The sequence below is a fragment of the Schistocerca cancellata genome, chromosome 6 (genome assembly GCF_023864275.1).
Source record: "Schistocerca cancellata isolate TAMUIC-IGC-003103 chromosome 6, iqSchCanc2.1, whole genome shotgun sequence".
Lineage (NCBI taxonomy): Eukaryota > Metazoa > Arthropoda > Insecta > Orthoptera > Acrididae > Schistocerca > Schistocerca cancellata.
The window spans coordinates 554,753,715-554,765,871 of record NC_064631.1 but is presented as its reverse complement, the minus strand read 5'-3'; the positions used below and the strand labels follow the sequence as shown (position 1 = coordinate 554,765,871).

Sequence of the window (12,157 nt, the reverse complement as noted above, 5' to 3'; positions counted from 1 at the left end):
AAAGTGAACTGCTGTCCTAACAAGTGTGCCAGCACCATTTTGTTTACTTCTGAGAAATAGGGAGTGGAGAGGGGGTGCAGTAACAGTATAGACTTCTGTACCCTCGAAAGTACAGTGCTGTCTCACCCTACAAGACTGTACGCCAATGTCCTAAATAGCGGACCAAATACTAGCCTGCACTTTTATTTGATAATATTCTTCGAGAACCCCCACTCTGACAGAATTTATAAACGTAAACAACACTCACAGATTAGTTCTTACGCTCGTTCCGAGAGGCCGACTGGTGCCTAATAGGCAGCACAAGGACCGATCAGTGATCGTGGGACATGTGATCCGTATGTCGCCAGTCTGTCCAGCCATTATTGCCAGAAGATGAATGCCGATGATGCCGCTACTTCTATATTCAAATAGCTCCTCATTTGGCCTCAGGATGTTGAGTGGAACCCATTCCACACCTCCTTTGGTCAGAAAAAACTGAGAAGGTACCGAGGATCGAAAACGAGGTCCTCCTGGACCGAAGACAGAGATGCTAGCCACTCTCCGATGGAGCCGATCGTGTAAGATACGTGAACCCAAGTTTTCTGTATATAACTGGCCATTATAATCCTGATGCTCAATTTTTTTGCACAAAAATTTGTTGTAGAATACATTTTTGGAAAGTGGCAACGGCCTTGCCGCAGTGGATACACCGGTTCCCGTCAGATCACCGAAGTTAAGCACTGTCGGGCGTGGCCGGCACCTGGATGGGTGACCATCCGGGCCGCCATGCGCTGTTGCCATTTTTCGGGTTGCACTCAGCCTCGTGATGTCAATTGAGGAGCTACTCGACCGAATGGTAGCGGCTGCAGTCAAAGAAAACTATCATAACGACCCGGAGAGTGGTATGCTGACCCCACAACCCTCCTATCCGCATCCTCATTGAAGATGACAAGGCGGTCGGATGGTCCCAATGGGCCACTTGTGGCCTGAAGACGGAGTGCATGATACCTATTTTATTCTCACACCTTTTAAAATGAAACCCCATAGACAGAATAATTTTTATCACAGTATCTTTGCCTAGAAATTCAATTCTTGGCGAAAAATCTGTGAAAGTTTTTAGTAAGTTGGTATTTTTTGTATTGTTGATAATAACGCAGAAGTTACTGCCGAATAACACATACATAATGGTAAAGGTAGCAATGGTAAAATACAGGGAGCGAAAGGTCATTTATGGCTTGTACACAGACCAGACGACAGTTATAAAGAATCGAGGGACATGAAAGGGAAGCAGTAGTTGAGAACAGAGTGAGACAGGGTGGTAGCGTATCCCGATGTTATTCAGTCTGTATATTGAACAAGTAGTAAAGGAAAGTAAAGAAAAATTTGGAGTAGGAATTAAATCTCAGAGAGAAGAAATAAAAAGTTTAAGGTTTGCCGTTGACACTGTACTTTTACCACAGACAGCAAAGCACTTGGAAGAGCAGCCGAACGGAATAGACAGTGTCTTGAAAGGAGGATACAAGATGAACAAAAAAAAAAATCTAAACAAGGATAATGGAATGTAGTCGAATTAAATCAGGTGATGGCAGGGAAATTAGATTAGGAAACTAGACAAAGTAGTAAATGAGTTTTGCTAAATAACTGATGATGGCCGAAGTAGAAAGGATATAAAATGTAGACTGGCAATGGCAAGAAAAGCATTTCGCAAGAAGAGTAATTTATGACCATCGTATATAGACTTCAGGGTTTGAACGTCTTTCCTTAAGGTATTATCTGGAGCGTAGCCATGTATGGAAGTGAAACATGAGCGATCAACAGTATAGACAAAAAGAGAAAGAAGTTTTCGAAGTGTGGTGCTACAGAAGAACGTTGATGATCAGTTGTTCGATCACGTTACTGATGAGGAGGTAATGAATAGAATTGGGGAGACAAGAAATTGGTGGCGCAACGTGACCGAAAGAAAGCCCAAATGGCTCTAAGCCCTATTGAACTTAACGTCTGAGATCATCAGTCCCCTAGACTTAGAACTACTTAAACCTAAGTAACCTAAGGACATCACATACATCCACGCCCGAGGCAGGATTCGAACCTGCGATCATGGCAGCAGCGCAGTCCAGAACCGCTCTGCTGCTACGGTCGCAGGTTCGAATCCTTTGATGTCCTTAGGCTAGTTAGGTTTAAGTAGTTCTAAGTCTAGGGGACTGATGACCGAAAGAAGAGATCGGTTGATAGGACACATTATGAGACATCATGGATAACCAATTTAGCACTGTAGGGAAATGTGCGTGTGTGTGTGTGGTGGGGGGGGGGGGGTGGGGGTAGGGGTAAAAATCGCAGAGGGAGACCAAGAGGTACAGTAAGCAGATTCAGAAAGATGTAGGCTGCAGCAGTTATTCAGAGATTACGAAATGTTCAAATGTGTGTGAAATCTAATGGGACTTAACTGCTAAGGTCATCAGTCCCTAAGCTTACACACTACTTAACCTAAATTATCCTAAGGACAAACACACACACCCATGCCCGAGGGAGGACTCGAGCCTCCGCCGGGACCAGCTACACAGTCCATGACCGCAGCGCCTTTGACCGCTCGGCTAATCCCGCGCGGCAGAGATTGGGAGGTTCGTAAAGTATAGAGTAGCATTGAGAGCTGTAGCAAAACAGTCTTCGGACTGAAGACAACAGCCGGCCGCGGTGGTCTAGCGGTTCTAGGCGCTCAGTCCGGAACCGCGCGACTGCTACGGTCGCAGGTTCGAATCCTGCTTCGGGCATGGAAGTGTGTGATGTCCTTAGGTTAGTTAGGTTTAAGTAGTTCTAAGTTCTAGGGGACATATGACCATAGATGTTACGTCCCATAGTGCTCAGAGCCATTTGAACCATTTGTTAGTTACATGAGTCATAGTTTACTGTATCCATGACTGAACTAGTGTTCGAAGATCGATCAGTACAACATTTTCACGTATCATCCTCATATTTTAGTTGAGTATCTTGAAACTTCTAATAATAAATTATTGTAAATTGTTGCTAATTATGTTGCCATAACCCTAATTGGCCCTATGGCGAGACTGTATAGGTGCATTCAAGTTCTAAGGCCTCCGATTTTTTTTCTAATTAACTACTCACCCGAAATCGATGAAACTGGCGCTACTTCTCGACGTAATCGCCCTGCAGACGTACACATTTTTCACAACGCTGACGCCATGATTCCATAGCAGCGGCGAAGGCTTATTTAGGAGTCTGTTTTGACAACTGGAAAATCGCTGAGGCAATAGAAGCCGGCTGGTGAATGTGCGGTCACGGAGAGTGTCTTTCATTGTTGGAAAAAGCCAAAAGTCACTAGGAGCCAGGTCAGGTGAGTAGGGAGCATGAGGAATCACTTCAAAGTTGTTATCACGAAGAAACTGTTGCGTAACGTTAGCTCGATGTGCAGGTGCGTTGTCTTGGTGAAACAGCACACGCAGCCCTTCCCGGACGTTTTTGTTGCAGTGCAGGAAGGAATTTGTTCTTCAAAAATTTTCGTAGGATACACCTGTTACCGTAGTGCCCTTTGGAACGCAATGGGTAAGGATTACGCCCTCGCTGTCCCAGAACATGGACACCATCATTTTTTCAGCACTGGCGGTTACCCGAAATTTTTTTGGTGGCGGTGAATCTGTGTGCTTCCATTGAGCTGACTGGCGCTTTGTTTATGGATTGAAAAATGGCATCCACGTCTCATCCATTGTCACAACCGACGAAAAGAAAGTCCCATTCATGCTGTCGTTGTGCGTCAACATTGCTTGGCAACATGCCACACGGGCAGCCATATGGTCGTCCGTCAGCATTCGTGGCACCCACCTGGATGGCTCTTTTCGCATTTTCAGTTCGTCATGCAGGATTGTGTGCACAGAACCCACAGAAATGCCAACTCTGGAGGCGATCTGTTCAACAGTCATTCGGCGATCCCCCAAAACAATTCTCTCCACTTTCTCGATCATGTCGTCAGACCGGCTTGTGCGAGCCCGAGGTTGTTTCGGTTTGTTGTCACATGATGTTCTGCCTTCATTAAACTGTCGCACCCACGAACGCACTTTCGACACATCCATAACTCCATCACCACATGTCTCCTTCAACTATCGATGAATTTCAATTGGGTTCACATCACGCAAATCCAGAAAACGAATGATAGCACGCTGTTCAAGTAAGGAAAATGTCGCCATTTTAAGTATTTAAAACAGTTCTCATTCTCGCCGCTGGCGGTAAAATTCCATCTGCCGTACGGTGCTGCCGTCTCTGGGACGTATTGACAATGAACGCGGCCTCATTTAAAAACAATGCGCGTGTTTCTATCTCTTTCCAGTCTGGAGAAAAAAAATCGGAGGCCTTAGAACTTGAATGCACGTCGTACTGCGTGCAAACAAGCAACCTCAATAACAACAACTACTTGCGGTGGGAGGGGGATGGGTTCTCTTCCTGCCACGAATAGATTGGACGCCAAGAGTATTTGGTGAACACAACACACATCATCAGTGAGATATTTACTGTGTGCATATTGCTTCTTGCTTTTTATGGTAAGTGATTCAGTTTCACTCATCTGAGCATCGTGTCCCTCATGCCGTAATTTTCGGTCTATCAACTTACTCACATTTAGTACTATGCTTTTTCCTCTTCAAATCATCAACAAATTTAATGACGTTAACGTCATGTCGCCGGGCCTTTTCCCTCGTCTCTTCTTGTGCTTGCACTGCGAGGTTTACAACGCGAACTACTTCGAGCGGAAACTTGGCTGTACCTAGTCACGCGACCTAGTTACTGCCCGCTATGGCCAAATCTATGACTCTATTTATCTATTAATATCTTTCAGTCCTCCTGAAACGGCCCTTCCTTCCGTGCTTCTGGCGCTTCCGTGCCGACGCTCAAAATCCCACTTGCGGCCAGAACCAGAAGTCACGCGCAGTTCTCTTTTTCCGAAATGTTTTTCTTGACATTGCCAGCCTACATTTTAAATCCTCTCTACTTCGGCCTCCGTCAGTTATTTTGCTGTCCAAATAACAAAACTCTATTAGTTTTAGCGTCTCATTTCCTAATTTAATTTCCTCAGCATCGCCTGATTCGATTCGACTGCATTCCATTGCCTTCGTTTTACTTGTGCTGATATGCATCTCATAACATCTATTTCAAAACACTAACCATTCTCATGAACTAATCCTCTAAGTCCTTTCCCATGTCTGACAGAAATACAATATCATTGTCAAACCTCAAAATTTTTGTTTCTTCTTGTTAAACGTTTATCGCCCAAATTCATTGTACATAAATTATTTGAATATATATTAAATTAAACTGTAAAGTTAAACTACAAATACTCAGTTTTATTTTTCAGTCCAATTTTCTTCAGTCAGCCATCATCTTTTCTACTTGAAAAGACCTTGGTAGTACTAAGCTATTTCTGTAGCTTTCCAGTGCCGTCATTCGTGTGGATGCTGATAAATGTTTCGTAGCTCAATTCGTTCGCTGCGCAATCCCCTCGTATATTGAGGGTCTCGATCGGTATTCACTGTGTTGTTAGGAAAGTGTAGTTTGTAAGACAGCCGGCCGCTGTGGACGAGCGGTTCTAGGCGCTTCAGTCTGGAACCGCGCGACCGCTACGCTCGCAGGTTCGAATCCTGCCTCGGGCATGGATGTGTTTGATGTCCTTTGATTAGTTAGGTTTACGTAGTTCTAAGTCTATGGGACTGATGACCTCAGATGTTAAGTCCATAGTGCTCAGAGCCATTTGAACGATTTTGTAAGACAGGTCTGGGTTGATACGTCTGATTAGCGAATGTCGCACGGGGTTTTTCACCACAGAACAGAGGAATGGTCAAGGGTACCGGTATGTGCATTTCATAATTTCTTCATGAGTCGCGTGAATGCATGCATTTTCCGCAATAAAAGTAAAAAGATGGGACGACCCTGAGTCTAAAGGTGCTGTGCGCAGAATTAACAATATGGGAAGACCCTCCCACATCAAGTTACACAGGGAGCCAACTAAGCATTTATTGGAAAAAATGCATCCATAAAGACTAATAGAGAGAATGTTCAAAGTATGCTCAGCGAAAGAAAAAAAGCAAAAGGAAAAGGCTGCCAGAAAATACACAGCATACCAGTGCAGCGAGTACAAAGTCGCCATGTCCAAAGAACTATGTTTCAGAATGTATAGTATAAACAAAACTGTACAATGTGAAGATAGTGTTTAATAATTTATAATTATTGTTTTTGGATTACTGAACGTAGAACAGTAGATTACTAAGACTATATTGATTTGCAACCTGTAGGTTCGAATGGTTGATTCAAATGGCTCTGAGCACTATGGGACTTAACATGCGTGGTCATGAGTCCCCTAGAACTTAGAACTACGTAAACCTAACTAACCTAAGGACATCACACCATGGCCGAGGCAGGATTCGAACCTGCGACCGTAGCGGTCACGCGGTTCCAGACTGAAGCGCCTAGAACCGCACTGTAGGTTCGAAGAACACTCAATTATTACGCAGATGCTTCGGGAACTCATATGGAAATCACTGGAGGGAAGGCGAGGTTCTTCTCGAGGAGCACTACTGAGAAAATTTGGAGGACCGCCATTTGAGGCTGACTGCAGAACGACTCTACAGTCGACAACGTATATTTTGCGTCAGGACCATGAAGATAAAATTAGGGAGAGGCTAGAGCTCCTACGGAGGCATTTAAAAAGTCGTTTTTCCTTCGCTCTGTTTGGAGTGGAACAGAAAAAGAAACGACTAGTAGAGGTACAGAGTGCCCTCCTCCACGCACCATACGACGACTTGTGGAGCATGGATGTAGATGTAGAGTAAAAATTTCTCTTTATGTGCTAAATTGCTATAAAGGGCTTTAAAAAAGTATCGGGTATTCCTCAGCTGTTTCACAGAGGAAGACCGCACTGCAGTTCCTTCTCTAAATCCTCGCACCAACGAAAAAATGGCTGACATCGAAATAAGTGTCCAAGGAATAGCAACTGGAATCACTCAACAGAGGAAAGTCCACTGGACCTGACGGGATACCAATTCGATTCTACACAGAGTACGCGAAAGAACTTGCCCCCCTTCTAACAGCCGTGTACCGCAAGTCTCTAGAGGAACGGAAGGTTCCAAATGATTGGAAAAGAGCACAGGTAGTCCCAGTCTTCAAGAAGGGTCGTCGAGCAGATGCGCAAAACTATAGACCTATATCTCTGACGTCGATCTGTTGTAGAATTTTAGAACATGTGTTTTGCTCGAGTATCATGTCGTTTTTGGAAACTCAGAATCTACTATGTAGGAATCAACATGGATTCGGGAAACAGCGATCGTGTGAAACCCAACTCGCTTTATTTGTTCATGAGACCCAGAAAATATTAGATACAGGCTCCCAGGTAGATGCTATTTTTCTTGACTTCCGGAAGGCGTCCGATACAGTTCCGCACTGTCGCCTGATAAACAAAGTAAGAGCCTACGGAATATCAGACCAGCTGTGTGGCTGGATTGAAGAGTTTTTAGCAAATAGAACACAGCATGTTTTTATCAATGGAGAGACGTCTACAGACGTTAAAGTAACCTCTGGCGTGCCACAGGGGAGTGTTATGGGACCATTGCTTTTCACAATATATATAAATGACCTAGTAGATAGTGTCGGAAGTTCCATGCGGCTTTTCGCGGATGATGCTGTAGTATACAGAGAAGTTGCAGCATTAGAAAATTGTAGCGAAATGCAGGACGATCTGCAGCGGATAGGCACTTGGTGCAGGGAGTGGCAACTGACCCTTAACATAGACAAATGTAATGTATTGCGAATACATAGAAAGAAGGATCCTTTATTGTATGATTATATGATAGCGGAACAAACACTGGTAGCAGTTACTTCTGTAAAATATCTGGGAGTATGCGTGCGGAACGATTTGAAGTGGAATGATCATATAAAATTAATTGTTGGTAAGGCGGGTACCAGGTTGAGATTCATTGGGAGAGTCCTTAGAAAATGTAGTCCATCAACAAAGGAGGTGGCTTACAAAACACTCGTTCGACCTATACTTGAGTATTGCTCATCAGTGTGGGATCCGTACCAGATCGGGTTGACGGAGGAGATAGAGAAGATCCAAAGAAGAGCGGCGCGTTTCGTCACAGGGTTATTTGGTAACCGTGATAGCGTTACGGAGATATTTAACAAACTCAAGTGGCAGACTCTGCAAGAGAGGCGCTCTGCATCGCGGTGTAGCTTGCTCGCCAGGTTTCGAGAGGGTGCGTTTCTGGATGAGGTATCGAATATATTGCTTCCCCCTACTTATACCTCCCGAGGAGACCACGAATGTAAAATTAGAGAGATTAGAGCGCGCACAGAGGCTTTCAGACAGTCGTTCTTCCCGCGAACCATACGCGACTGGAACAGGAAAGGGAGATAATGACAGTGGCACGTAAAGTGCCCTCCGCCACACACCGTTGGGTGACTTGCGGAGTATAAATGTAAATGTAGATGTAGATGTATAAGAGGACAGACTAGAAGAAATGTTCCTATAATTATGTGTCCAGAAGCAAATGCTTGTTGAGGTATCTGTTGTTTCCTTGTGGCGAATATTTTGTAGTAGTCGGTGGTGTAGACAGGATTCAAAAGATCTGGCATACTAAATTACCACAGGACGGACGTGTGGGCAGATGCAAATCCTCGAGCAGTCACAGAGTAAAGCCATCAGATTCTCTTCAGTACCAGCGTATAGGCAAGATCTGTCGGTGACAGACACATGAGGCGATACAGTTTATCGAACAGATTGACAACTGCTGTATGTCACCTATTTCTGCGCGATGAGCTACCCGCGCTATTGGAGAACGTTGTCCTTGCAGAAAGATAACGACTGTGGCTTGTGCAGGAGGGGCCACCATCCCATTTTATACGGATTGTGCATTTCCTGGCCCATACTTGGGTCATTTGGATTCCTGGCTGAGGGAGAATTTAAAGGCATAGGTGTATGCCCAATCCATTGACAACGCGAAGACGGAACAGAAGCGTGTGACTAATGCAAGTGACACGATAGGAATAAATTCAGATGTATACCAAAACGGTGCGTGATTTACTACGAAGAAGGGCTGAATGTTGTGTCAGGATGCGTGTTAACAACATTCAGCATTGTCTATAGTTTCTATTTTTACGTAACAGACAGACTGCAATGAGAGGACAAGACTAGTCCGCATGCAAAGAAGTGTTGGTTTCAGAATATTACAGGAACTTTTCTTCTAGTTTTGACCAATATTAGATCCTGTAGAAACATGTGACACATTTTTTAACACCGTATTTTTCGCAAATCCTAAGATTCCGTAAAAATATAAGGGAAGAAAAACTAAACAGTCGTAGAAGTTGGAAATATGTATTACAGACGAAGAAATTTCAGGATGTCGTCGAAGGTTAGCATCAAAGTTACATGTTGCCCAGTTTTCTTAATTAAAAAAAAAGAAGTCATAAAAGTGGCAGGAATTATAAGAAATGGCCAGGTTAACATGGCCTGCAGTCAAAGTGATAAAAGCGGGAGAAACTGGTACCCGTTGAATGACGGTATCGGCAGTCAGCTGAAATTTTCGCTTCCTGCCAATTCATGGGATTGGCAATTAAACCATTAAAGAGATCGCAGCTGCACTCCTACCACTTGGCTAGTGGTGCTTTTATCCATCCCCATCGCATTGCCAAGATGTAGAGGGCTAGAGAGACAGAAAGAGAGAGAGAGAGAGAGAGAGAGAGAGAACGTACGAACGGACGATATTAGCGTGCAAAGTCCACCGAAATACCTTCGACCTTGAAATGAAACTACAACATGAAATCACAGAAAGTTGCAAGAAAATGTTTTTTGGACTATTGGGACGTTTCTAGACTAATGATACATCTCCCTAGTGCTGTTTTTGTTTAGTGATATGGAGTTCACGTGATGAATGTAAAAACTATATAGGCATCTAGATACGAGTATTTCTGCTTTGAAGCTTGTTCAGGAGGCAGTTCAGTGTTATAACATGAAAATTGTTTTCCACGTAAATTGGAAAAAAAATTAAAACATAAACCCATTAGCCAGATAAGATAAGATCGGTAACAACTGTCCGTTTCTGACAGTCAAAATCCTGTTTGAAGGCAGAATTATTCCCGGATTCAGGTTGAATGCCTTTCATGGGTCACTATACGAATAAATACCGCTTCTGAGATCCCATAATGTCACAATGTTACTGCAATAACGAAATAAAGAACAAATATAACAAGAAAACTGCCTTTACCCAAAATAAATGTTAATGGTTCAAATGGTTCAAATGGCTCTGAGCACTATCGGACTTAACATCTGAGGTCATCAGTCCCCTAGAACTTAGAACTACTTGCACCTAACTGACCTAAGCACATCACACACATCCATGCCCGAGGCAGGATTCGAACCTGCGACCGTAGCGGTCACGCGGTTCCAGACTGAAGCGCCTAGAACCGCACGGCCACACCGGCTGGCAAATATTAATGTTTTATGTCTTCATTCTGGCAATAGATCTGCTGGTGTGATACTTTATGAGACCCGTAGACGAAACATGGCGTCGCAGCTGATCAACCAATCACGTGCGACTTCACCTATGGCCATTCTCTCTGTGTATAAAGGCTCCCTAGTAGGAAGTTCGCATCCCCTCCTTTTCCATCATCTCAGGCCTCTCCCTCGGCAGGTCCCTCCTGGCAGTTTAATTCTTCGTCGTGTATGCTTTATCTCTCCAAGTGAGTTTAAAGTGTCTTGTTTTGGAGTGTTTTTAATACTGTGGCCAACTTTTAACCTGTGTGTGTGACTTCAGAGTCTTTTTTTTTGCTTTACGAATCGCCAGCTGTGTTTCTTTCACTTTATGTCAACTTTTTTTAATTTTCCCCCCATGAACGTCTCCATGTCTGTGTAGTTTTAGCTCCATTATCTCCCCTTACTGTGTTTTTATGTCCCGCATTTTTATCAGCTTTTTATTTATCATTTGCTTCTTCTATTAGCTGTCATGTCACTCGGCTGAAGAGTGGCGGATTGTGCCGCTGACAGCCCTCCCCTGCACATATGGGGCAGGGGAATGAAATCACAATAAAGAAAAAAAAGTTCATAGCAGTACCGCGTGCTCTGTCTAACGCTGCCAGGTGTCAGACTTTCTAATACTGGGGTACGCCTGCACTATTACTAGGGTTTTCCTGTTGTTGTTGTGGTCTTCAGTCCTGAGACTGGTTTGATGCAGCTCTCCATGCTTCTCTATCCTGTGCAAGCTTCTTCATCTCCCAGTACCTACTGCAGCCTACATCCTTCTGAACTTGCTTAGTGTATTCAACTCTTGGTCTCCCTCTACGATTTTTACCCTCCACGCTGCTCTCCAATACTAAATTGGTGCCGGCCCCGGTGGTCTAGCGGTTCTAGGCGCTCAGTCCGGAACCGCGCAACTGCTACAGTCGCAGGTTCAAATCCTGCCTCGGGCATGGACGTGTGTGATGTTCTTAGGTTAGTTAGGTTTAAGTAGTTCTAAGTTCTAGGGGACTGATGACCTCAGATGTTAAGTCCCATAGTGCTCAGAGCCATTTGAACCCCCTAAATTGGTGATCCCTTGATGTCTCAGAACATGTCCTACCAACCAATCCCTTCTTCTAGTCAAGTTGTGCCACAAGCTCCTCTTCTCCCCAATTCTATTCAATGCCTCCTCATTAGTTATGTGATCTACCCATCTAATCTTCAGCATTCTTTTGTAGCACCACATTTCGAAAGCTTCTATTCTCTTCTTGTCTAAACTACACTCCTGGAAATTGAAATAAGAACACCGTGAATTCATTGTCCCAGGAAGGGGAAACTTTATTGACACATTTCTGGGGTCAGATACATCACATGATCACACTGACAGAACCACAGGCACATAGACACAGGCAACAGAGCATGCACAATGTCGGCACTAGTACAGTGTATATCCACCTTTCGCAGCAATGCAGGCTGCTATTCTCCCATGGAGACGATCGTAGAGATGCTGGATGTAGTCCTGTGGAACGGCTTGCCATGCCATTTCCACCTGGCGCCTCAGTTGGACCAGCGTTCGTGCTGGACGTGCAGACCGCGTGAGACGACACTTCATCCAGTCCCAAACATCCTCAATGGGGGACAGATCCGGAGATCTTGCTGGCCAGGGTAGTTGACTTACACCTTCTAGAGCACGTT

At 44.3% G+C, this 12,157-nt stretch overlaps 1 pseudogene; it reads left to right on the top strand.

The window, feature by feature from the left end:
- Positions 1-661: 661 nt before the first annotated feature.
- LOC126089508 (5S ribosomal RNA) lies at positions 662-779 on the top strand (annotated as a pseudogene).
- Positions 780-12,157: the final 11,378 nt, after the last annotated feature.